This window comes from Balaenoptera acutorostrata, chromosome 18 (genome assembly GCF_949987535.1).
Source record: "Balaenoptera acutorostrata chromosome 18, mBalAcu1.1, whole genome shotgun sequence".
Lineage (NCBI taxonomy): Eukaryota > Metazoa > Chordata > Mammalia > Artiodactyla > Balaenopteridae > Balaenoptera > Balaenoptera acutorostrata.
Genome location: NC_080081.1, coordinates 51,787,538 through 51,811,538, shown reverse-complemented (window position 1 = coordinate 51,811,538; position 24,001 = coordinate 51,787,538). Strand labels below are relative to the sequence as shown.

Here is a 24,001-nt window from a genome sequence, read left to right as displayed (position 1 = left end):
TAATTGCTTTAGGTAAAAGTTTAGGTTATTTATTTCAGATGTTTCCTGTTTCTTGATGTAGGCTTGTATTGCTATAAACTTCCTTCTTAGAACTGCTTTTGCTGCATCCCATAGGTTTTGGGTCGTCGTGTCTCCATTGTCATTTACTTCTAGGTATTTTTTGATTTCCTCTTTGATTTCTTCACTGATCACTTGGTTATTAAGTAGTGTATTGTTTAGCCTCCATGTGTTTGTATTTTTTACAGATCTTTTCCTGTAATTGATATCTAGTCTCATAGCGTTGTGGTTGGAAAAGATACTTGATACAATTTCAATTTTCTTAAATTTACCAAGGCTTGATTTGTGACACAAGATATGATCTATCCTGGAAAATGTTCCATGAGCATTTGAGAAAAATATGTATTCTGTTGTTTTTGGATGGAATGTCTTATAAATATCAATTAAGTCCATCTTGTTTAATGTATTATTTAAAGCTTGTGTTTCCTTATTTGTTTTCATTTTGGATGATCTGTCCATTGGTGAAAGTGGGGTGTTAAAGTCACCTTCTATGATTGTGTTACTGTCGATTTCCCCTTTTATGGCTGTTAGTATTTGCCTTATGCATTGAGGTGCTCCTATGTTGGGTGCATAAATATTTACAATTGTTATACCTTCCTCTTGGATTGATCCCTTGATCATTATATAGTGTCCTTCTTTGTCTCTTGTAATAGTCTTTATTTTAAAGTCTATTTTGTCTGATATGAGAATTGCTACTCCAGCTTTCTTTTGGTTTCCATTTGCATGGAATATCTTTTTCCATCCCCTCAGCTTCAGTGTGTATGTGTCCCTAGGTCTGAAGTGGGTCTCTTGTAGACAGCATATATATGGGTCTTGTTTTTGTATCCATTCAGCCAGTCTGTGTCTTTTGGTGGAAGCATTTAATCCATTTACATTTAAGGTAATTATCAATATGTATGTTCGTATTTCCATTTTCTTAATTGTTTTGGATTTGTTATTGTAAGTCTTTTCCTTCTCTTGTGTTCTTGCCTAGAGAAGTTCCTTTAGCATTTGTTGTAAAGGTGGTTTCTTGGTGCTGAACTCTCTCAGCTTTTGCTTGTCTTTAAAGGTTTTAATTTCTCCATCAAATCTGAATGAGATCCTTGCTGGGTAGAGTAATCTTGGTTGTAGGTTTTTCTCTTTCATCACTTTAAATATGTCCTGCCACTCCCTTCTGGCTTGCAGAGTTTCTGCTGAAATATCAGCTGTTAACCTTATGGGGATTCCCTTGTGTGATATTTGTTGTTTTGCCCTTGCTGCTTTAATATGTTTTCTTTGTATTTAATTTTCGATAGTTTGATTAATATGTTTCTTGGTGTGTTTCTCCTTAGATTTATCCTGTATGGGATTCTCTGTGCTTCCTGGAGTTGATTAACTATTTCTTTTCCTATATTAGGGAAGTTTTCATCTATAATCTCTTAAAATATTTTCTCAGTCCCTTTCTTTTTCTCTTCTTCCTCTGGGACCCGTATAGTTCAAATGTTGGTGCATTTAATGTTGTCCCAGAGGTCTCTGAGACTGTCCTCAGTTCTTTTCATTCTTTTTTCTTTATTCTGCTCTGTGGTAGTTATTTCCACTATTTTATCTTCCAGGTCACTTAGCCTTTCTTCTGTCTCAGTTATTCTGCTATTGATCCCTTCTAGAGTATTTTTAATTTCATTTATTGTGTTGTTCATCATTGCTTGTTTCCTCTTTAGTTCTTGTAGGTCCTTGTTAAATGTTTCTTGCATTTTCTCTATTCTATTTCCAAGATTTTGGATCATCTTTACTATCATTATTCTGAATTCTTTTTCAGGTAGACTGCCGATTTCCTCTTCAGTTGTTAGGTCTCGTGGGTTTTGGCCCTGCTCTTTCATCTGCTGTGTGTTTTTCTGTCTTCTCATTTTGCTTAACTTACTGTGTTTGGGGGTCTCCTTTTTGCAGGCTGCAGGTTTGTTGTTCCCGTTGTTTTTGGTGTCTGTCCCCAGTGGTTAAGGTTGGTTTAGTGTGTTGTGTAGGCTGCCTGGTAGAGGAAACTAGTGCCTGTGTTCTGGTGGATGAGGCTGCATCTTGTCTTTCTGGTGGGCACGTCCACGTCTGGTGGTGTGTTTTGGGATGTCTGTGGCCTTATTATGATTTAAGGCAGCCTCTCTGCTAATGGGTGGGGTTGTGTTCCTGTCTTGCTAGTTGTTTGGCATAGGGTGTCCAGCACTGTAGCTTGCTGCTCTTTGAGTGAAGCTGGGTCTTGGTGTTGAGATGGAGATCTCTGGGAGATTTTCACTGTTTGATATTACGTGGAGCTGGGAGGTCTCTTGTGGACCAGTGTCCTGTAGTTTGCTCTCCCACCTCAGAGACACAGTACTGACTCCTGGTTGGAGCACCAAGTGCCTTTCATCCATACAGCTCAGAATAAAAGTGAGAAAAATTAGAAAGAAAGAAAGAAAGAAAGAGGATAAAATAAAATAAAGATAAAATAAAATGTTATTAAAACAAAAAATAAAAAAATAATTATTAAGAACAAATTTTTTTTAAAGTAAAAAAAAGAAAAAGAAAGCAGACGGACTGAACCCTAGGACAAATGGTGAAAGCAAAGCTATACAGACAAAATCTCACACTGAAGCATACACATACACACAAAAGAGGAAAAGGGGAAAAATAATATATCTTGCTTCCAAAGTCCACCTCCTCATTTTGGGATGATTCGTGGTATATTCAGGTATTCCACAGAAGCTGGATACATCAAATTGATTGTGGAGCTTTAATCCACTGCTCTTGAGGCTGCTGGGAGAGATTTCCCTTTCTCTTCTTTGTTAGCACAGCTCCTGGGGTTCAGCTTTAGATTTGGCCCCGCCTCTGTGTGCACGTCACCTGAGGGCGTCTGTTCTTCGCTCAGAGAGTACGGGGTTAAAGGAGCAGCTGATTCGGGGGCCCTGGCTCACTCAGGCCGGGGGGAGGGAGCGGTACGGATGTGGGGCAAGCCTCAGGCGGCAGAGGCTGGCATGATGTTGCAGTAGCCTGAGGCGCACCGTGCATTCTCCCGGGGAAGTTGTCCCTGGATCACGGGACCCTAGCAGTAGCGGGCTGCACAGGCTCCCGGGAAGGGAGGTGTGGATAGTGACCTATGTTTGCACACAGGCTTCTTGGTGGCGGCGGCAGCTGCCTTAGCATCTCATGCCCATCTCTGGGGTCCACGCTGATAGTCGTGGCTCGCGCCCGTCTTGGAGCTCCTTTAAGCAGCACTCTTAATCCCCTCTCCTCACACACCAGGAAACAAAGAGGGAAGAAAAAGTCTCTTGCTTCTGCGGCAGGTCCAGACTTTTTCCCGGACTCCCTCCTGGCTAGCTGTGGCTCACTAGCCCCCTTCAGGCTGTGTTCACGCCACCAACCCCAGTTCTGTCCTTGGGATCCGACCTCCGAAGCCCAAGCCTCAGCTCCCAGCCCCCACCCATTCCGGCGGGTGAGCAGGCAAGCCTCTCGGGCTGGTGAGTGCTGGTCGGCACCAATCCTCTGTGTGGGAATCTCTCTGCTTTGCCCTCCGCACCGTTGTTGCTGCACTCTCCTCCGTAGCTCTGATGCTTCCCCCCTCTGCCACCCGCAGTCTCCACCCATGAAGGGGCTTCCTAGTGTGTGTAAACCTTTCCTCCTTCACAGCTCCCTCCCACTGGTGCAGGTCCCGTCCCTATTCTTTTGTCTCTGTTCTTTCTTTTTTCTTTTGCCCTACCCAGGTACGTGGGGGAGTTTCTTGCCTTTTGGGAGGTCTGAGGTCTTCTGCCAGCGTTCAGTGGGTGTTCTATAGGAGCAGTTCCACGTGTAGATGTATTTCTGATGTATCTGTGGGGAGGAAGGTGATCTTCGCATCTTACTCTTCCTCCATCTTCTCTGACTCCGAGATGTCTATTATTTTCCTCTTCTTGGATAAAGATATCCTTAGTGACTTGATTAGCAAATAGAATAAGTCTTGGACTGTTGAGTCTTGGTCATGATAAGTTTTGCAGCCACTGCTTAGACTTCATGGAGTGCTTGCTTTTGGAACACTGGGACACTTAATTTGGGAAATAGGCCCAGAAACTCTTATACTGTGAAAAGCTCAAGGCATGTAAGTAGAAGTTGGAGGTAGATAGCACATGGATAGAGACAGAGACAGAGACAGAGAGGCTGACTCAGGGTCAATTAGGAACAAGACATGTGAAAGAAGAAGCCACCTTGGAAGTGGATACCCTAGCAGAAGCCCACCCTAACGTATGTCACGTGACTTAGAAGCGAACTGTTCAGATTTGGGAAATTTTGTTATGTAGGAATAGACAACTGTAATAATAGTAGATAAGGAAATCCAACCCAAATATATCATCTCTTCCCATGAGAACATATTACTAGTTCTTCAATGAAGGAAAAGGTTCAGTGTAATCGATTTGCCACATAAAGCTGGCTCGTCCGCTATGGTTTATAGCACCATATCAAATGTTTGGGTTTTTCCCTGCCGCTGGCAACTTAAGCACTGAAAAAATTGTGGTGGCTAGATTGGCCCCGGTTTAGAGAATCCATTTTTTTTTACCCCATGTACAGTCTCCATTGCTACCATTCTACCTACTTTGTCCATGAGTCTGTCAAACAAGTTGGGATCTGTGGATGACCAGCATCACCTTTACACTTCATCAGTGAGCATATCCATAGCGGAACTCTGTAAGAGAATTCATGTGGGACAAAAATACTCTACAAATTAAGTCTGTTTTTAGTAGTTATCCCTTTGAACATTCTGCAACTCTCCTTCTCAGCAGTCTTCCAAGGTAGGAAACATGTATTGCTATCTATTCCAGATAATAGTCAGCCAATTATGAGATTCTCTGTTCTTTGGACTAGAGATAACTGTATTTCCCACTTAATAACTGCATATTCATTGCCAAGGACTGTTTGATTTGCTCAGTCAGTAAGTTTACATCAAAAACAATGGCTGTAATTGTATTTACAGATGATTAATCTTAAAACAATCCACTGCCATTCTCAAATACGATCTATCCTTATGCTGGAGAGTGGAAATGTGGATGCTTTAAGAATCAATATCTTTGAACCTTACAGTCCTTCAATATGACACTAATTCTTGTAATCCCCTTGAAGTTATACCATTGGAATTGATTTTCTATTTACTATTTTGGGAGGGAGTGGGGATTCTGAATACTTCCACCTGACTTTTTCTAACATCATAACCATTATCTCTGTGCAAGATAACATTGTGGGTGTTCTTTCAGTTAGTCAAAATATTTATTATGACAGTACACGCAGGGTGTGGGGAAATAAACATCGTATGGGTGATAGATATGCATCAATCTACCATAGTAGACTTAGATCAAAACAGCATTTATCTCCTGATTCCATTAAGCCCACTCTGACCCATTGACCACAGATACATTCTGAAATCTCTAATAATTAGTATTATTGTAAAATCCAAAAGTATCTCCAAGATCTGGATGTCACTTTATCTAGTGTAAACAGCTGCTCTGAAAGAGTTGAGAGCAATAGCAACATTACTTGTGGATGGCCTGAGAATTCCTATTCTTTCATCACTCTATGTGATGGGGAGAAAAGTCCTACCTGTAGATAATTTTTGTGCCTATATTATACCTTCTGTGGGAATAGAATAAAGTGATTAGAATATCATCTAAAAATTGTCCATATAATAATCTAAGTCAATATGTCTATTTCAAATTAATAAGGCCTAAACTGAAATAGCTAATTTCATAATTTGCAATGAATAAGTAGGTTTTCAAAAATTTAGTATGAAAATATAGATATTAGTTAGAAGATGTGTTATCTATTACTGTAAAATCTAAATTTAAAAAGTGTGCTAGTCTGTATATCTAACAGAAATTAACATAAGCTTTCTCATAAAAGCAAATAAATGACAAGAATAAATGTATTTTTATTTCAAAATAATCAAGTGAGTTTTCTTTAGTAGATACAAAATTCAGAAACAATCTCGATACATCTAGAAGAGACTAAAACTTGCTAACCAAATGGCTCTGAATAGTTTATGCAAAGGTATTTTGGTTCACTGAAAATATTTTACAGTACTCACACTATTTTAAAGAATTTTTCCAATCATACACATTTGCTGTACTACAACACTAGTATAAACATATTGAGGACTCTCTAGGGTAATTGCAATTAGTGCTTGATAGGGCTTTAATTAACAACAAAGAAAACATATTAACATCAGGCTGTTTTTGATTAATAGCTTATCTAAATTAATTGTGAACATTATGATGAAATTAAATATATATGGTGCAAAATATGAGAAAACTTTCAAAATGGGTGGGGAAAAAGCATTGTGTTTCACTTTATTTTATGTATTTTATTCTAAAAAAATGAAAATAAAAAAATGTGTGAATTAAAAATTTAGGTTGAATTATATTGATGTTAATAGTAATGATCTAATGATAGGCTTAGAGTTAGGGTTAGTGTGTATACATACACACACATACACATATATATGTTAGATAGTTTGGTGAATTGTGTTACCTTAAAATTGTCAAGAAATAAAATATTGTGTAAATGTTAATGGGCATTTTACATATGCAAACATCTAAAACCAAAATGTAATATTAAGTGATCTCATATATTTGTGATCACTATAGACTCAATCACTAGGAATCCACTTAAGGCAAGATAAAATATGAAAAAAGTAAATCATTATTATAAATAACAAAAGTCCATATGAATATAAATTACAGTCAGTTTTCTTGTGTAGCAGCTAAAATTTATAAACAAGTAATCAAACTCTATAATTAAATTATGCAATAAGAGGATGGAAATGCAGTTTAATTAAAAAGATTCTTCTTTTCTGGTACATTTGCTCATCTCTCCTTGGCCTGTCCCTTGATATTGTGTTCTATTTTATGAATGTCACATTAGCTGATAGAAATCACCCAAAATCTAAAGAGAGTGGGAAACTCCTGTCATGTTGTTGAATTACTCTAAATATAACCTGATAATGAATGATGCATTTCAAAATTACATCCATATGTTTATTTCCTGGTCAATATGAGCATCACGTAAAATAACAGTTTGATAATTTAGTAGCAGTTTCTTTTTTAACTTGAATATTTAAAAGTGAGAAATTATAATCATCTCTTAATGACAGTTATTCAATTAGTTCATTGATCCATTTATTCTAGAACCATATGCTGAGCATCCAGGAGCTATATGCTTTATTGAAATCATATTTGAAGCTCACCCATCTCAGAGAAGCTTCTAATACAATTGCAGAGGCAGATTTGAATACAAATAATTATAGAATACAGATTGAAGTGAGTTCAAAGGTGAGGAGGTATAAAAAGAGATAGCAGGAAAGAAGAGGAAGTAAAGATATTATTGTAACAGAATAAATTATCTAATGATAAAGAATTTGTTTAACCAAGCAAGAAATGTCAGGGATTTTAATCAAGACAAGTAGCAATCTCTAGTATTAGGTATTTATCTGAAAGGATTCCGTTTCTCCCTCTGGCATCTGAGTGGGAAATTGAAGAAAAGAAGGAGTGTCTCTGGATGGCCTTCCTTATCAGTGCCTGTCCTGGGCTGCCAGTTGCCTAAGCCCTGAGAGAAAAGTACTTGGAAATGAAATTGATTCTCTTGTGTCTCCTTCGGTAGCCAATAGGGGTAGCCTCAAAGCTGGACTTTTGAGGAAATCATCACATTGACATTGACCATTTAGAATGAATGAAGTCTTAAGTGCTGGGTCAGAATCTTGGGGGTTCCCTCATAAGGCAAATGCTAACCTTTTGGATGACTAATCATGGGGAGCACTGGGATAGTCAAGGAGAGGATAGGACAGTAGCAGTAGAAGGACAGATACTCAAGAAATTTTATATAGTATCTGTTATTCAATGAGTAAAGAGTATTTCAAAGTTTTAACAATAAAAACACAGGTTTTCTTGCCATTGGTTGAATATCACTTTGAGGAGGAGTTTCATACCACAAAAACAAAAGTATTGCTGAAGCCAACTCTCTAGTGTTTATTGAAAATGTATTAAATATGAACAGGATTTATCAGGGAATAGACTATACTTATGAAAGTTTTTTGTAATGTCTTTTGACATTTTCATTGAAAAACCTGAAGTTCTTTTTTTTTTAATAACAAACTCAAAAAAGTAATTCTAATCCTTATATGAATTTATGAAGCTTTCAGCACACATGCTCACACAAGCAAATATAGATTACAAAGAAAATTGCTATTTTGATCAATAAAGCCCAAATTTGAATAACAGATGAAACCATGTTGCTTTTTTACTATGTTGACATTTGGCTTCCTTCTTGTACCTAAACTTCAGAAATGCTCAATTTCAGATAAACTTAGCATGTTCATGAATTACTCAACAATTGATCTCCATCATAGATATTTTATAACATATAACTCTACAATATCAGTATATTTTGAGAAAACAGAACATTGAATAAACCACCTAAATGAATATCTGTACATTTTAGAAATATAAGCATTATTTTATTAATAGGTTTCCTTTTTCTGGCCATAGCTAAAGATAAGCTATGTATCAATAGTGGTGATTTTTAATATATCCCCAAGTTAACATTATTATCTAAGGTAGATAGGAATGTATCTTCTAGAAAAGTACATTTTATTACCAAAATCTACTTCCTTAAATAGTAAATAGGAAATTTCAGTAAAGTCTGCCTTCCCTTGATCTTTTTGTTACAATAGGTCAATTTTCTCTAGTTTTAATCCTTGAAAGTGATAATTTGTCATTTCTCAAGATATCTTATTTCACCAATATGTAAGGGAGTATAGTAGATATAGTAGAAAATATATTATCATCTGAAAGTTTGTGAAATCCTTTTCAGAATTTCAGGAGATGTGAATGGTCATTCATGAAAAATACCTACAATCGCATATTTTGTGTTTATATAATTTATATACATGAAGTATATGCAAGCAATAGTTAAACATATTTTCTATGTGTTATTAAATTTTATTTATAAAAAAATTATTTATAAAAAGTAAAAATACTTTTACATTAGTGCTTCAAATAAACACAGTAATTTTTGTATATAAGTAAAATAATGCAATTATTTCTCTTTTATTGTCATTTCAAATTAAGGCTTAGTTTAACATAGTTATATGCAGGGAGAGTCACACTTTATTGGAAATATTGACTACACAATCAAGTCGTCTTTTCCCCTTATTTCAGACCAGTCATTCAATGTGATTTTTTTTTGCCTGGTCAGTATAGTGAGAGTAATAATAAAAGTTCATTGTTTATATGATATATTTTGTGCAGTGCATATGCATGAAGTCTCAGAAAATATCCTTCTAATTATTGCTTATATTAATTACTTGGGAGATTGTTATAGTGTCAGTTTCTAGACCCAAAACCATGAGATTTCTAATTTAGTAGATCTAATGAAGCATATCTAAGGAATGTATTACATTACATTTTGAGAAACAATGGTTTCATGGCATATTAAAAAGCAAAACAGGCAAAAGCATAAAACTAATGAATTATGAGTAAACAGTTTTTCTTTTACTTAAAATTATTTAAATAGCCTTATAATCAGTGAAGAATATAATATGTTCACATCAAAAGGATTTTATCCTTTAAACTCTTGAGAGAAAATCTCACTTAACTTTTTCCTCTGTAGTTCAGTTAACAAACATGCCTTAAGTATTTTCTGTGCAGCAAGCAGTGGACATACACAAATTGATGTCAGTATATCCAAATTAACAAGAACTTCAGCTGTAAATAAAAGTGTGAATTTACTTTTTATACTTGAGTTCCTGTATATCCTTTCTAGAACAACATGGAATATGAAATCAAAAGAAAAATATGTATATATACAGAAATGTATGCATATGTGTGATATGTGTGTATACACAGTGTCTTTTTTTTTTTTTTCTTTTCACTATTCAACTCATTTTATGAGGCTAGTATAATTTTGATACAAAACCAGGAAAGGAAAATATAAGAAAGGCAAATTACAGGCCAGTTTCACTCATGAATACAGATGCAGAGTATTCCTTAACAGAATATTAACAAAATAAATCCAGCAATTTTAAAAAATAAGAGTTTTATACCAGAAGCAAAAAGAAGTGAAAATAGACAAATTAGACTACATTAAAATTTAAGAGTTCTTCATCAAAGAACACTATTTTTTTAAATTTTATATTATTTAATTTTTTTATACAGCAGGTTCTTATTAGTCATCAATTTTATACACATCAGTGTATACATGTCAATCCCAATCGCCCAATTCATCTCACCACCACCACCCCCCACCTGCTGCTTTGCCCCCTTGGTGTCCATACGTTTGTTCTCTACATCTGTGTCTCAATTTCTGCCTTGAAAACTGGTTCATCTGTACAATTTTTCTAGGTTCCACATATATGTGTTAATATACGATATTTGTTTTACTTTTTCTGACGTACTTTACTCTGTATGACAGTATCTAGATACATCCACATCTCAACAAATGACCCAATTTCATTACTTTTTATGGCTGAGTAATATTCCATTGTATATATGTACCACATTTTCTTTATCCATTTGTCTGTCGATGGGCATTTAGGTTACTTCCATTACCTGGTTATTGTACATAGTGCTGCAATGATCATTGGGGTGCATGTGTCTTTTTGAATTATGATTTTCTCTGGGTATATGCCCAGTAGTGGGATTGCTGGATCATATGGTAATTTTATTTTTAGTTTTTTAAGGGACCTCCATACTGTTCTGCATAGTGGCTGTATCAATTTACATTCCCACCAACAGTGCAATAGGGTTTCCTTTTCTCCACAGCCTTTCCAGCATTTGTTGTTTGTAGATTTTCTGATGATGCCCATTCTAACTGTTGTGAGGTGGTAACTCATTGTAGTTTTGATTTGCATTTCTCTAATAATTAGTGATGTTGAGCAGCTTTTCATGTGCTTCTTGTCCATTTGTATGTCTTCTTTGGAGAAATGTCTAGTTAGGTCTTCTGCCCATTTTTGGATTGGTTGTTTTTTTTTTTTTTTTTAATATTGAGCTGCATGAGCTGTTTATATATTTTGGAGATTAGTCCTTTGTCCGTTGATTCATTTGCAAATATTTTCTCCCATTCTGAAGGTTGTCTTTTCGTCTTGTTTATGGTTTCCTTTGATGTGATAAAGCTTTTAAGTTTCATTAGGTCCCATTTGTTCATTTTTGTTTTTATTTCCATTACTCTAAGAGGTGGATCAAAAAGATCTTTCTGTGATTTATGTCAAAGAGTGTTCTTCCTATGTTTTCCTCTAAGAGTTTTATAGTGTCCAGTCTTACATTTAGGTCTCTAATCCATTTTAACTTTATTTTTGTGTATGGTGTTAGGGAGTGTTCTAATTTCATTCTTTTACATGTAGTTGTCCAGTTTTCCCAGCACAACTTACTGAAGAACTGTCTTTTCCCCATTGCATATCCTTATCTCCTTTGTCACAGTTTAGTTGAGCAGAGGTGCATGGGTTTATCTCTGGGCTTTCTATCTTGTTCCATTGATCTATATTTCTATTTTTGTGCCAGTACAATATTGTCTTGATTCCTGGAGCTTTGTAGTATAGTCTGAAATCAGGGAGTCTGATTCCTCCAGCTCTGCTTTTTGCCCTCAAGACTGCTTTGGCTATTCGGGGTCTTTTATGTTTGCATACAAATTTTAAGATTTTTTGCTCTAGTCCTGTAAAAAATGTCATTGGTAATTTGATAGGGATTGCATTGAATCTGTAGATTGTTTTGGGTAGTATAGTCATTTTCACAATATTGATTCTTCTAAACCAAGAACATGGTATATCTCTCCATCTGTTGGTATCATCTTTAATTTCTCTCATCAGTGTTTTATAGTCTGCATACAGGTCTTTTGTCTCCCTAGGTAGGTTTATTCCTAGGCATTTTATTCTTTTTGTTACAATGGTAATTGGGAGTGTTTCCTTAATTTCTCTTTCAGGTTTCTCATCATTAGTGTATAGGAATTCAAGAGATTTCTCTGTATTAATTTGGTATCCTGCAACTTTACCAAATTCATTGATTAGCTCTTTCTGGTAGCATCTATAGGATATATTCTATCATGTCATCTTCAAACAGTGACAGTTTTAATTCTTCTTTTCCTATTTGTATTCCTTTTATTTATTTTTTCTTCTCTGATTGCTGTAGCTAGGACTTCCAAAACTATGTTGAATAATAGTGGTGAGAATGGACATCCTTGCCTTGTTCCTGATCTTAGAGGAAATGCTTTCAGTTTTTCACCATTAAGAATGATGTTTGCTGTGGGTTTGTCATATAAGGCCTTTATTATGTTGAGGTAGGTTCCCTCTATGCCCACTTTCTGGAGAGTTTTTATCATAAATGCTTGTTGAATTTTGTTAAAAGCTTTTTCTGCATCTATTGAGATGATCATATTTTTTTTTTCTTAAATTTGTTAATATGGTGTTTCACATTGATTGATTTGCATATATTGAAGTGTCCTTGCATCCCTGGGATAAATCCCACTTGATCATGGTGTAATATCCTTTTAATGTGTTGTTGGATTCTGTTTGCTAGTATTTTGTTGAGGATTTTTGCATCTATATTCATCAGTGATATTGGTCTGTAATTTTCTTTTTTTGTAGTATCTTTGTCTGGGTTTGGTATCAGGGTGATGATGGCCTCATAGAATGAGTTTGGGAGTGTTCCTTCCTCTGCAATTTTTTGGAAGAGTTTGAGAAGGATTGGTGTTAGCTCTTCTCTAGATGTTTGGTAGAATTCACCTGTGAAGCCATCTGGTCCTGAACTTTTGTTTGCTGGAAGATTTTTTATCACAGTTTCAATTTCATTACTTATGATTGGTCTGTTCATATGTTCTATTTCTTCCTGGTTCAGTCTTGGAAGGTTATACCTTTCTAAGAATTTGTCCATTTCTTCCAGGTTGTCCCTTTTACTGGCATAGAGTTGCTTGTAGTAGTCTCTTAAGATGCTTTGTTTTTCTGCTGTGTCTGTTGTAACTTCTTTTTCATTTTGAATTTTATTGATTTGAGTTCTCTCCCTCTTTTTCTTGATGAGTCTGGCTAATGGTTTATCAATTTTGTTTATCTTCTCAAAGAACAAGTTTTATTTTTATTGATCTTTGCTGTTGTTTTCTTTGTTTCTATTTCATTTATTTCTGCTCTGATCTTTATGATTTCTTTCCTTCTGCTAACTTTGGTTTTTGTTTGTTCTTCTTGCTCTAGTTGCTTTAGGTGTAAGTTTAGATTGTGTATTTGAGATTTTTCTTTTTTCTTGAGGTAGGCTTGCATAGCTATAAACTTCACTCTTAGAACTGTTTTTGCTGCATCTCATAGGCTTTGGATCATCATGTTTTCATTGTCATTTGCCTCTAGGTATTTTTTGATTTCCTCTTTAATTTCTTCAGTGACCTCTTGGTTATTTAGTAACGTATTATTCAGCCTCCATGTGTTTGTGTTTTTTTACATTTTCTTCTGTGTAATTCATTTCTAATCTCATATAGTTGTAGTCGGAAAAGATGTTTGATATGATTTCAATTTTCTTAAATTTACTGAGGCTTGATTTGTGACCCAATATGTGATCTATCCTGGAGAATGTTCCATGTGCACTTGAGAAGGAAATGTAATCTGCTGTTTTTTGATGGAATGTCCTATAAATAACAATTAAATCTGTGTGGTCTATTGTGTCATTTAAAACTTCTCTTTCCTTATTTATTTTCATTTTGGATTATCTGTCCATTGGTGTAAGTGAGGTGTTAAAGTCCCCCACTCTTATTGTGTTACTGTTTAATTCCTCTTTTAGAGCTGTTAGCAGTTGTCTTATGTACTGAGGTGCTCCTATTTTGGGTGCATATATATTTATAATTGTTATATCTTCTTCTTGGATTGATCCCTTGGTCGTTATGTAGTGTCCTTGCTTGTCTCTTGTAGCATTCTTTATTTTAAAGTCTATTTTATCTGATATGAGTATTGCTACTACAGCTTTCTTTTGATTTCCATTTGCATGGAATATCTTTTTCCATCCCCTCACTTTCAGTCTCTATATGTCCCTAGGTCTTCAGTGGGTCTCTTGTAGACAACATATATATGGGACTTGTTTTTGTATCCATTCAGCAAGCCTTTGTCTTTTGGTTGGAGCATTTAATCCATTCACGTTTAAGGTAATTATTAATATGTATGTTCCTATTAACATTTTCTTAATTGTTTTGGGTTTGTTTTTGTAGGTCATTTTCTTCTCTTGTGTTTCCTACCTAGAGAAGTTCCTGTAGCATTTGTTGTAGAGCTGGTTTTGTGGTGCTGAATTCTCTTAGCTTTTGCTTGTCTGTAAAGCTTTTGATTTCTCCATCAAATCTAAATGAGATCCTTTCCGGGTAGAGTAATATTGGTTGTAGGCTCTTTCCTTTCATCACTTTAAGTATATCATACCACTCCTTTATGGCTTGTAGAGGTTCTGCTGAGAAATCAGCTATTAACCTTATGGGAGTTCCCTTGTAGATTATTTGTCATTTTTCCCTTGTTGCTTTCAATAATTTTTCTTTGTCTTTAATTTTTGTCAATTTGATTATTATGTGTCTTGGCATGTTTCTCATTGGGTTTATCCTGCATGGGACTCTCTGCACTTCCTGGACTTTGGTGGCTCTTTCCTTTCCCATGTTAAGGAAGTTTTCATCTATAATCTCTTCAAATATTTTCTCGGGTCCTTCCTTTCTCTTTTCTCCTTCTGGGACGGCTATAATGAGATTGTTGTTGCATTTAATGTTGTCCCAGAGGTCTCTTAGGCTGTCTTCATTTCGTTTCATTCTTTTTTCTTTATTCTGTTCCGAGGCAGTGAATTCCACCGTTCTGTCCTCCAAGTCACTTTTCCGTTCTTCTGCTTCAGTTATTCTGCTATTGATTCCTTCTAGTGTAGTTTCCATTTCAGTTATTGTATTGTTCATCTCTGTTTGTTTGTTGTTTAATCCTTCCAGGTCTTTGTTAAACATTTCTTGCATCTTCTCGATCTTTGCCTCCATTCTTTTTCTGAGATTCTGGATCATCTTCACTATCATTATTCTGAATTCTTTTTCTTGAAGGTTTTCTATCTCCACTTCATTCAGTTGTTTTTCTGAGTTTTTATCTTGTTCCTTCATCTGGTTCATAGCCCTCTACCTTTTCATCTTGTCTATCTTTCTGTGAATGTGGTTTTTGTTCCACAGGCTTCAGGATTGTAGTTCTTCTTCACTTCATGTCTTTTTAATATGTTATCTATCCTTAATGGAGGGAAGAAAAAAATGCACGATTAATGCCACCTGATAAATAAGGAAAACTCTAAAAAGAAGGCTGTATGTGTAAAGAGATATCACTTATATCCTTAAAAATTTACCCATCAAATATGTAAGCTTTTTAAAAAGTTTTACTTATTTATTTATTTTATTTTATTTTATTTATTTTTGGCTGTGTTGGGTCTTTGTTGCTGCTTGCAGGCTCTCCCCAAGTGTGGCAAGTGGGTGCCACTCTTTGCTGCAGTGTGCGGGCCTCTCTTGTTGCAGAGCACAGCTTCTAGGTGCCTGGGCCTCAGCAGTTGTGGCACATGGGCTCAGCAGCTGTGGTTCATGGGCTTAGTTGTTCCACAGCATGTGGTATCCTCCCAGACCAGGGCTCGAACCCATGTACCCTGCATTGGCAGGTGGACTCCCAACCACTGCACCACCAGGGAAGCCTAGAAAAATGTAAACATTTTAAAACTATAAAAAGTAATATGAGACAGCCATTGATTCACTGTTCATACTTTAACAAATGTTAACTATTTTGCCAAAGTTGAGAACATATTTATATGTATAACTGATTCACTTTGTTATAAAGCAGAAACTAACACACCATTGTAAAGCAATTATACTCCAATAAAGATGTTTAAAAAAAATTAAAAAAAGAATGTTTCACTAGGTATACAAAGAAAGGAAGGACACCTTAAGGAATGGCCCTGATGATTCAGTGGTTTGTATAACACTTTTGCCCTGAGTAAAGATGGAAACTGTGACTTGTTTACAATCTATAAAACATAGCAATGGTGAAAAGATGTCACTCCCTTGAGTACATTGTATTGTATAAGACTCCATGACAGCAGACTAACAGAGAAACTCTTCTGTTGGCCTAGGAGAAGAAAGCTGCTATACCCACTCTTTCTTTTTGGGAGTGTAATGGGAAATCAACTTAGAAGTCAGTGTGCCATTCTTTCAGGAGTCTTTTAATGACCAAAAATATGTTGACATATTTAGTGTCATAATATTATAAATAATGAATAACAATGAATGCTTCTTGCATAACGTTTTTTTTTTTTTTATCATCACTTTGAAACTATATTTATTTTGAATCTATGATTATGTGTTAAAATCAAGGCTGGAGAAGAAATAAAACAATGGCAACAGAAATAACAAAATGAGTGTACAATCCTATAGGTCTTGCAGCACATGATGTTCCTTCTATACAGAATATTCTTCTCCTGATCCCAAATGGCAGATTTACATTACTCATTCTTACAAAACATAAAACTTTTATTTTTTTACTCAAAATTTCCTTAAATCTCTTCTTCTAGAGTAACTGTGATTCCTACCATCTATTATTCTTTCATCATGATGTACTCTTAATGGAATCTGAGTTGTACTGAGTTGTGAACTTCCATAAGAATGTAAAGTCCACAGTAGTAAAGACTGAATTTGTCATCTTTGCTGTCCCAGTAGTCCCTTAGACATGGTGGTCATTTAGGAATATTAGTTGAATGAGTAAAAACTGTAAAAATATTGCTAAATTTCACTTGATGCTTGGGATAGCTGTCTTATAAGTAGCAATGATAGGAAAAACTCGCATGAATGTCCAAAAAGCCAAATATAATTAAAGTTGTTAAAGGAAAAAGTCTACTGGTGATGGTAGACTATCATTCTGACATGAAAATGAAGAAATCTAAGTTCTTTCAACATATTAAATGTGAAAGAAAATATAAGGATAAATTACTTTGTGCCTGCTAAAACCTTCAATTTCATAATTTAGAATGCTCTCTAGAGCTTTTAAAATTCATTTTTTCATCTCCTATCTGCTGATATAGAAACAAACATGTATATAACTACTATATTAAATATATTTGTATTACACTATAACTGTAATATCAATTTATGCATGTTATATTAGTTGTATTTATGAGTATTAAATATCACTAGAAGTAATTTACTCAATTATTTCATAAAAAGAGAAATTAACACTTTATGATTGTGAATGAGAGATTTGGTGATTACTCTGAAATATCATTGGACATGGAACTAATCCATTTAAAGGGTCATCATACTGAACTAAACTATCTTGAAATGATTAAATTTTGATTATATCTGATTGTTTTTATGTGTGTGTGAACACAGGAATAAAATTATTAAAATATAGTATTTTTTCTTTATGACAAACTTCCAATCATGTATCTAGTTTTCTTGAATACTTTCTTGTGTGGAGCTGTCTCTTCAGACTCAATAAAAATATGTCTGTAATAATAAAGGAATTGAGTTATATGAAAGCAACAAAAGGTGTCATCAGATAATAAATATTTTGTTAGTATGTTCTTATGTTTAAATAATTAGCAAAGAAAATATAATTCTATTTCTTTCAGTTTAGTCTGTAATGATTTGGCCTTCTCTGGGTGTCCATAATCACCAAGAGATCAAGAAGCAAGACTGAGATCTAATATATTGAAAGAAAAAAATTTACATTATGCAATAACATTTTAACTTAAGCATGTGGTTGAATGTCTGTATTTACTGATTGTATGACTGCATAGTTAGTAGAAATATTAGATTCAGTCAGTTTAGTTTGAACAATTAAATAACTAAAAGTCAATGGTTCTACTTCTCATTTTGTTGTCTAATTATAAAACATTATATAAAATATTAGACATTGTATGCTACTAATATATAATATTATAATAAATTGGAGAAGTAAATAACAAGCAGTTTTAATGTGTAATTCTTTACAATAATATCTATTATTACTGTCCTACAGTTTGATAAGAAAATTCTTTTCCTAATATAGGCAGTAAAACTCTTAATACCTCCATTCTCTGTTAAGTATTTTGATTATTCTACTGTCAAATCATTGAAATGAATTTTTAAATTATATTTGATAATTAAATTGTAGGTCAATATTCTTCATACGAGTAATTTTGACATCTTTATTTTGGTTATTTCAAGATATAGCTCACTAGTTCCCAATGCACTCAAACTTCATGAATGAGTCTGCATGAGTTCAGCTGTAACTTTTATCAGCTTTGTTCCTGTCCATGCCGTATTGCAAATATTTCCCAGCCATCCAAATCATAAATAAATGATGGCTAACACATTTAATTTGTCTTGAGATTTCCAACAAAGGGTAAAAGACATGTGTATCAGTTGGGTTCTATCAAACCAGTAGGATAGTAGGATAAAAATTGGCATACAGAATTTTAAGATCTGGCTGGGCAGTGGGCAAATCTATAGAGCAGACCAAGAGACTGGATAGTCTAGGGCAAGAGTTAAAGCGGCAGCTAATGAACATGTTTCCTCTTCCTCAGAGAAACTTCAGTTTTTGCTCTAAAGGTCTTTCAAATGACTGGATGAGGCCCACTCACATTTTCATGGATAATCCCTTTTACCTAAAATCAACTAATTTTAGATGATAATCACATTTACAAAATACCTTCACAGCGACACTTAGATTAGTGCTTAATTGAATAACTAGGTACTATAACCTAGGCAAGTTGATATATAAAACTAAGCATAATAATGTATGAAAGAAAAACAGAAAGCATTTTTTTCTCAGCACATATAGGGTAAATAATTGGCTACCTACTTAGCATGTATTGGAGGAAAATTTTAGTGCAATCACCACATTTTTATTGCTTTAAACATATAAAACTAATTAGGTTAATTTATGTAAGGATAGTTTCACATTTTGCCATTATTAATGTACATAGATTTTTTAAAACTTCAACTCAGTCATATGTAATGTATAAATATAAATGATGTATTTGCACTGTGAGCTTTTAGTTCTACATTTTTCAAAGCAAGCATTCATATTTCCAGTGAAATTAAGATGAAATACCTTGATGTGTTACTTTGTGTTTGTGAAGAACAGTGAAACAAGATGGTATATAAGGGATGCTAATAATTATGTAACACTTTTGAGATATACTGCTGTTAATGATGGGATGATAAAAAAGAACAGTATTTATCTATGTAGTTTGCAATGATACCAGTATTATTACTTTCAGAGTAGATGGATTATTTGTTTAAAGTTCAAAAACAGATTAAAGTGTTTTTTAAATTATTTTTTGAATAGGTTAGCCTTTGGAAACATTCCAGCTGACAAAATCAAATCATTAAAATTATCACCCAAAGCACTGGGAAATATTACTTTCTCATTCAGGCAAATAATTTATGAAACAAATGTTTGAGAATAAGATTGATTTTAACTTTCAATTACTCAATAAGTTATTGAAATTTTTTATAGATTATGTACTGGTTAATTTTTGAACCATTAGTTATCAGAAAGCATTTCAAGTAAAGTTAAACTGTCATAGCTCCACCAGAAACAAACAAAAACAACAAAAACCATTGCTATTTTGTTACTTATGATACGTGAATCAGATTGGATAGGGCAGGAATTTGGGAATAAAAAGGTTATTTTGAAACTTATGGATCATATATGGAATATAATACTTCCAGTAACAAAATGTCTTCCAATTAAAAAATAAATCAAGTTTGTCTATGCAGGAAAAAGAAACAAACAAAAATACCTTTAAATGTTAGAGTATATTAAGCATTCTAAATGATAATACTTAGGATTAACTTCAAGATGTCAAAACATGAACAGCTGCAAGAACAAAAAGTTATCACACCCCTTCTGGGTCTGGCTGGCACCAAGAAGTCTGCAATAAGCGGCCGCACCCCCTCCCCTTTTGGTATAAAAGAGCCTGAATTCTCAGTCAGGTAAGATGGTTCTTTGGGACACTAGTCCACCATCTTCTTGGCCATTGGTTTTCCAAATAAAGTCACTATTCCTTGCCCCAACACCTCATCTCTCGGTTTATTAGCCTGCTGTTGGATTAGCAGCACAAGCTTGTCAGGTAACAGTTCTGAGGAGTTATTCCTGGGAGGTGTCCTTCCCATTTCTGGCAACATGGGCATGAATACACACTATCTTTAATAATTTAATTACTCCAGACTATATTCAGGGTACAAACAAATTAATAGCTTATAAACCTTCATTTTAAGTAACATGCATCAGGACACTTTGATTTTGTTCTTGAAGATAATATTGCCGTTCATTATTTAACCTAAAATATTTCCTTTTAACTTTATTTTAAAAGACGTTTTGTTTTGCCATTCATACAACTGATAAAGAAAAGTTCTACAGTATATTCATTTAGGCCAAGTAAGAGTAACATAGAATGAGTCTAATGTTCATTGAATGTGACTGGGTTGGAGTTTTAAGGAAATAAAAAATGTATACTTTTATATATAGCTCTATTTCTTCCCCTGGTGACAACTACACAGTGTAACTATAAATTGCAATCCATTCACTTCTTCATTGCATAAGTAAAAAGCTGTGAGAATGTTCATTCAGTTGGGAAATCAAATTGACTTCATAACACCATAGTGAAATAGTGGGAAATGTTACATACTTGCTGTTTTGAAAATGTATTTAAATTTATGTATGCATTTTCAGAAATATCCATCTCATTTCTCTATACATTTAATAAAAGCAATTTATTTCAATATAAATCACTTTTCTGTCATTGTGATATCCTCAGGAAATAGTTCAAATTTAATTGATGTACTAATATGGGAAACTGAGGCATCATGAGATCAACACTTGAGTTCAATTTTGCTTCTACCATTTATTTTATTTTCTTTTTTTTTTTTTTTTTTTTTTGGTAATGTATAGGAAAAGAAATAACTTTCTGCCATCCTACCTTATTCTGTCCTGTTCAAATACACTTAAGCAGAAATCTATTTGAGAAAAGTCTAGGTGTCATCCTCATGTATGCTTTTATGTGTCAAGAATCTAGAACATAAAATCCCCCACATAAAGTTTAAACAGTTTAGTTAACATATTTGAAAATAAACTCCTAATGTTTTTACTTAAAATCTACAATACATAGTCTTTTCCATGTCTGTCAAGAGCAGGACTATTCTCCCTGTTTTTCAGGAAAAAAAACCCACAAAACATATATGGCAACAATCCTTGACTCCTCTCACACTCCACATGCTATTATTCAGGAAACTGTGTTGACTGTACCTTCAAAATATATCCAGAATCCAACCTCTTCCCACCACTTCATGGATAGTCACGTATGTTCATCACTGCATCTTTTTAGAATCTGAAAGATATTAAGCTGAACAAAATCTTAAGTTGGGTAATAGTGGGGCTCCGGATTTAAAAACAAGAGGTCTGGCAAGGGCGGGTGCAAAAGTAAAGTAACATTACTATGATTATTCAGAAAATAAAGGGCATTCTCAAACATAAAATTTATTATTATTTTTTGTTATTGGTATAACTTTAACTACAATGTAAAGTAAGATATAAAGTATTGGTGTATTTGAAGTAACAAGACAGATGAAACTCAGAAAGAACTCTTCACATTTATATAAACACCTGACTAATTGACATTTGCTATGTGCTCAGTGTACATTAGTAGATACATTTTTAATTAATTTTGTTAAACATCTATTGAATATCTAAACATGCACTAATATTGGCACTAGGGTGCTTTCACATAATGCATCTTCTGATAATTGCAAAAGCCCTGTGAGTTTCCACTCTCTTTATTGTCCATAAAGAGGTTAACTTTTCTGCATATACACATAATCCTCCATATGAAGGTTTGACACAATTTTCTGGTGAAGGGCCAGATGGTATATATTTTTACTTTGCTAGTCATGCAGTCTCTGTTGCAACTACAAAACTCTGGCATTGTAGAGAGAAAGTACTCACAGAAAATAAATGTAAATGAATGGGTGGGTCAGTGTTCCAAGGAAACTTTATTAAAATAAGTGGTAGGCCAAATTTGGCCCATAGGTCCTAGTGGACTGAATGTTCTATACTATAAAGGCTATGGCAATTCCAGTTATGCAGAAAGTGCCCCCCAAACTTATCACATTACATAATAAGTAATATTTACATTAGTTTAGTGGATGCATATAGTTTTACAAACCTGGAAGGAATTAGGATTTTTTTTAAATCAAGTTACAATTAATTTTTAATTAAATCAATAAGTATGAAAAAATACCAAATTTTTACATCAGCCTTCTGATATATATAAAATAATATATTTTATCAGCATCTTTATACATAAGATTAATTGATGAAACTGAGTTTATAGTCCTTTACATTTATTTCAATAGACATAAACATGCAATAGGTTTATCAAAGAATCTATAATTTGATCTATTTACTATAATTCAGAAAAGCAAACAGATATGCTAAAAGATCAGATGAGTTTCTTCCATTGCATATGTGGTTTAGAGGAAATATGATGCATTTTCATAGGCTATGTTCAAGCCACACCTTTGTTCTATTTTTAAATACTAAGTAGAAAAATAGATATATAATCTTCTTGAAAATGAAAATTGATGGAGGTATTTAAATATTATTTTTAAATATATAATATTTGTAAATTACTCTATACTCTTGAATAGCTGTGTGTATTTAATATGTGTTTATTTATGTGTTTAATATGTTGTGACTAGGGGCTTGTATGTATGACAGCTATGTAGTTTTGATTATTAAGGATGTTATAAGCACCACATGTTGAAATGTAAAAAACAGACAGCTAAATTCAAAGGCCTATGGGTAGTGAAAAATAAGCCAGCTGTTCATAAACCTTTGGGGCTATGGATTAGTTACGTGTATTTCAGTCCTTTATTTTTGGTATACTTTTGAAATGTACTGTATATGATTTGTATTGAAAATCTTGGGTGTTAGATTGATTTTATTCAAAGATTACAGTTTATCCAACTTCAAAATTGTTATCTTGGATATCTAAAATTTCTAAAACTGCTTGCTAAGTTCTAAGAACAAGCTGTATAATCCCAGATCAGACACTGTCTCCTGCATATAATTCAACAACAAAATTGGATAGAATAGAATATTGATAAATTGTTTCAGAGTAAACATTTCTATGTACAATACAGATTTATAACATATTTAATTGTTAGAAAGTCTTAACCTTTAACAGTTGTTTTCTAATTTGACCTTTAAAATTCTTAAGCTTAATAAAGTTTATGACACTGAAATTTCTTAGTAATTAATTTCATAACAAGTATTCATTAATTAACATAATGCTACACCAGTAATTTAGATTCCAACTTTGATTTAAATTTGAATGTGGTTGAAAGATGAAATTTTTAAAATTTCTTAATGTAGTTTTATTTTAAAAAGGTCAGACAAAGGGAAACTTGTTACCCTCAAATTTTTCATTGTTTTGTCTAAAGTTTGCAGGATAAATATTCCCAACTCTTTTCATTAGAAACATAAGCAATGAAGCTAAGTCTGCTGGTTAAAGGTAGATGCACAATACAGTTGATGTAAACATAGAGGTGAAGAAGGGAGAGCAATATTAATGTTCTTTTTATGCCAAGTTGTGTAAGGGAAATACTAGAATAGCAAACGAAAGGAATGAGGGAAGAAAATTGCCATGTAAGGTACTTTTCAGATTGTAGATGCTATATTTCTTATTTTTCTTTCTTTTTGTGAAATAATTATTATTATTTATTGTTTAATATTTATGAACTGAATTATGTACCCCCCAAATTAATATGTTATAGCCCTAACCCTTCCATATGACTGTGTTTGGAGATAGAACCTTTAAAGTGGTAATTAAGATTAAATGAAATCAAAACAGTAGGGCCCTACTCCAATAGGACTGGTGTCCTTATAAGAAGAGGAAGACATACCAACAAGTGCACAACAAGAAATGGCCATTTGAGGACAGAGTGAGAAGATAGC

General features: G+C 33.8%; 1 long non-coding RNA gene across 1 annotated transcript in view; it reads right to left on the bottom strand.

The window, feature by feature from the left end:
- Positions 1 to 10,021: 10,021 nt before the first annotated feature.
- The window catches only part of LOC130705616 (uncharacterized), a 35,346-nt gene continuing 21,366 nt past the window's right edge, over positions 10,022 to 24,001 (bottom strand). Inside the window, exons 2-3 of the long non-coding RNA XR_009005935.1 lie at positions 21,293 to 21,389; positions 10,022 to 15,249 (exon numbers count right to left, since the gene is read on the bottom strand). This is a non-coding gene — a long non-coding RNA (uncharacterized LOC130705616). The remainder of the gene's footprint in view (positions 15,250 to 21,292; positions 21,390 to 24,001) is intronic.